This window comes from Myotis davidii, unplaced genomic scaffold, assembly GCF_000327345.1.
Source record: "Myotis davidii unplaced genomic scaffold, ASM32734v1 scaffold167, whole genome shotgun sequence".
Taxonomy (NCBI): domain Eukaryota; kingdom Metazoa; phylum Chordata; class Mammalia; order Chiroptera; family Vespertilionidae; genus Myotis; species Myotis davidii.
Window position 1 is genome coordinate 1,742,682 of NW_006300048.1, and position 4,006 is coordinate 1,746,687.

Sequence of the window (4,006 nt, forward strand, 5' to 3'; positions counted from 1 at the left end):
GCCTTATTTGGCGGAGAGCCTCTTGGGTCTGCTGGAAGCCGGCACAGAAGGAAGCCATGCAGCGGAAGCCGGCGGGCCAGGCCACGGAGTTCTTCCAGAAGCAGATCTGAATCTCTTCAACTTCTTTGCATCCTGGGGAGAGATTTCATCCTTCCTGAACCCGACAGATCAAAACACAGGAGTTTAAGGAAGATGGTGGGCAAGCTGATACCTTTGGCTGGTCTCTAACAGCGGAGATTGAAAAACCAAATCTAAGGAGGAGAAGTGCCAGTGAACCTGGAAGTTTACGCAGTAGCAGTGAGGTGGCCCTGGAATTGTATTGAACTCTTCTTATACTTGGCTTCCACAGTCATCTCTCTCTCTCTTTTTTTTTCTTCTTTTTTTAATTATTTTTTTATTTAAAAATTTTTTATTGATTTTCTTTTTGTAGGGAGAGGTAGATATGGAAACATTGATGAGAGACATTAGTTGGCTGCCTCCTGTATGGCCCCTACTGGGGAACTGATCCTGCAATCCCAGCATGTACCCTGACCTAGAATCGAACCAGCGACCTCTTGGTGCATGGGTCACCTCTCAACTGGGCAGGCCCACAGTCATCTCTCAACCTCCATGAGTCCAATTCAAAAACCTGTTGACTTGGCAGCAGGCTCCCCATGTGTCCGGCCTCACTGTTCCCCAGTCGGCACCCTGTTCCCCAGACGGCACCCTGTCCCGTCGCCCGGAAGGAAAGAGCTGCCTGTGAGAAACTGAAGGGGGATCCCAGTGAGAAGTGGACTCCCAGCTCTGGGCCAAGTAAGGTTTTTCAGGTTTGTGGTGAACTGACGTTCTTCCAGGTGAAAGCAGTTGGGTGGGCCTTTGCCGACCCTGGGAGTTTGTGATCGGCTGTTGGCGATCCTTGGCCTGTTGATTTTGACTTCTGAGTGTGCGTCGTGGCCGAGGCAGGAGGAACCTCCCGGCTTGCTGTCTTCACGGCTCTTGGGAGCATTCATCCCAGTCAGTGTTCCTGCGGTTCCTCTCGTTACCATGCAAAGGTGGGGTTTGGAAAGGAGTCGCCATTTCTGCTGCGGGGCTGTTCGAGGCTGCGCTGCCGTGATTCTGTGATTCTGTTCTGGATGAGATGCTGGGAGGTTGGACAAGCTGGGATATTGTGTAAGAACTGTGCATGTTCTCAATGTATACCTACAGACTTCTATTTTTTATAATTTGGGGGGAGTTCTTGGAGGGAATAAGTAGTAGAGAGAGCCAGATGAAGAGTGTGATTTGTGAGGTCTTAATAAAAGGTCATGAGGAAACCTTCATAATGAAACAATTTTATAAGCTTTGAACTTAATTTGTATCCAAATTAAGTTTATTTAGATTTTACCATTTCCTCTCTGCATGGTTCTATGCAGTTTGTCATGTGTAGATTCAGGCACCCACCCCCACAGTCAAGGTACACATGTCCGTCACCACACGGCTCCCTCAGGCTCTCTCTTTAGAATCACACCCACCTCCTTCCCCACCCTATGCCTGGCAACCACTGCTCTGTTCTCCACCTCTATAATTTTATTTTTAAATGTTATGTAAATGGAATAATAAAGTTTGTAATCTTTTAAGGTTGGCTTTTTTATTTGTTTAATTTTTATTAATTTCAGAGAGGGAGGGAGAGAAGGAGAAACATCAGTGATGAGAGAGAATCATTGATAATCTGCCTCCTACATGCAGCCCCACTGGGGATCGGACCCAGGCATGTGCCCTCATCAGGAATTGATCTCTGACCTCCTGGTTCATAGGTTGATGCTCAACCACTGAGATGCCCAGACAGGCGAGGTTGGCTGTTTTTATTCCACAGGAGTGGGAGCCTTCCAGGTGGTTGTGTATGTCAGTAGCGCCCTTTTGTTGCTGAGTAGTATTCCATGGTATGGGTGTCCCACGGTCCGTTTAACCACACATTGAGGGTCATCGAAGCTGTTACAGTTTGGGGCTATCTGCACTAATAAAAGACAAAGATGCTAAGTGACCATACCTTCATTATGCCCAAGCCATGCCCAGCAGACAATCAGAGCGACTATATGCAAATTAACCCAACCAAGATGGCGGCCGGCAGCCATGGAGCTGGAGCAAGCAGGAGGCTTGGTTGCCCTGGCGATTGAGGAAGCAAAGCTTCCTGCCTGCTCTGGTCAGCTATGGCCTCCGCAAAAGGCAACAAAGTTTCAATTATACAAGCTAAATCAATCCCAGATACCTGCTTCCAGCCAGCCTCCACTGGGAGCTTGGGTGGCTGGGGGGCGGGGACACACTGACCACCAGGGGGCAAATGCTTAATGTAGGAGCTGCCCCCTGGTGGTCAGTGCACTCCCACAACGGGAGCTCTGATCAGCCACAAGCCAGGCTGATGGCTGCCAGTACAGTGGTGATGGTGAGAGCCTCTCCCGCCTCCTCAGCAGCGCTAAGGATGTCCAACTGCAGCTAGGCCTGGTCCCTGCTGGCAAGTGGACATCCCCCGAGGGCTCCCGGGCTGTCAGAGGGATGTCTGACTGCCAGCTTAGGCCCAATACTGCGGGGAGTGCGCCTAAGCCAGCAGGTGGTCGTTCCCCAAGGGGTCCCAGACTGCGAGAGTGTACAGGTCAGGCTGAGGGACCCTCCCAAGTGCACAAATTTTTGTGCACCGGGCCTCTAGTTATATATAAAAACTAATACTAATTGAGAACTGTTGCCAGCCACGGTTCTAAGTGTCTTACACTTATTGTCTGATTTATTCCTCACAGTTACCTCAAAAGTAGATGTTCTTACTGTCCCCATTGTAGCTGAAGACATGGAGGCCCCAGGAGGTCAGTGACTGACCTCAGTTTGCTTAGCTGCTGAGTGGCAGCTGCAGTCCACCCCCCTGGCATCCTGCTCCGAAGCCATGCTGCCCACCTTCCACACTGTTATCTCATGGGCGTGCGCACTGCTGTTCCTCTGGAGCAGAGGTCCTCAAACTTTTTAAATAGGGGGGCAGTTCACTGTCCCTAGACCGTTGGAGGGCCGGACTATAGTTTAAAAAAAAACTATGAACAAATTCCTATGCACACTGCACATATCTTATTTTGAAGTAAAAAAACAAAGCGGGAACATATACAATATTTGTATTTGCATGTGGCCCACGGGCCTTAGTTTGAGGACCCCTGCTCTGGAGCATTGAGCACTCCGTCCAGGTGACCCCACCGCACACCCACACCCTCCTTGGCCTGCGGGTGTGAGGAGAAGGGAACTAGATAGAAATGAAACTACTCAGGGAGCTTGATGGGGAAGCTGGTAATCGCTGCTCTTACTCATTCCTTGATTAGGTAGATAGGGGACCAACATTTTTATGAAGACTTTTGATCAGTTAATGAATAATGGATCTGTAACCAATTATTATTTTTTTAAATATATTTTATTGATTTTTTACAGAGAGGAAAGGAGAGGGATAAAGAGTTAGAAACATTGATGAGAGAGAAACATCGATCAGATGCCTCCTGCACATCCCTCACTGGGGAAGTGCCTGCAACCCAGGTACATGCCCTTGACCGGAATCGAACCTGGGACCCTTCAGTCCGCAGGCCGACGCTCTATCCACTGAGCAAAACCAGCTTCGGCTGTAACCGATTATTAAAGAGCCTGGAATTTCCCTGTGCATAGAGTGAGGATCTTGTCAAGGGAAATGCCAGTGGTCTCTCTCACCCTGGGACCCCTGGCAGAGTTGGGCTGGAACAACTTTTGATCTGATCTGAGGTATTTCTACTGGATTAAGTGGTGGGTTCCTATATGAGTTAGGCCAGTGGTCGGCAAACTGTGGCTCGCAAACCACATGCGTCTCTTTGGCCCCTTGAGTGTGGCTCTTCCACAAAATACCACATGCGGGCACGCACAAACAGTGCGAAGTTGACTTAAAACTTCAAGTAAAGTTTATTAAGTTAATTTTAGGGAAGGTTGTGGAGTGAAAGAAGATGTAGTGTCGAGGATTGAGAAAGGTATGTTGAGATGGTTTGGACATATAGAGAGG

At 48.9% G+C, this 4,006-nt stretch overlaps 1 protein-coding gene across 1 annotated transcript in view; it reads left to right on the forward strand.

The window, feature by feature from the left end:
• Positions 1–4,006, forward strand: part of TAF8 (TATA-box binding protein associated factor 8) — a 27,448-nt gene that overhangs the window by 18,355 nt on the left and 5,087 nt on the right. The gene's annotated exons all lie outside the window — the stretch shown is intronic.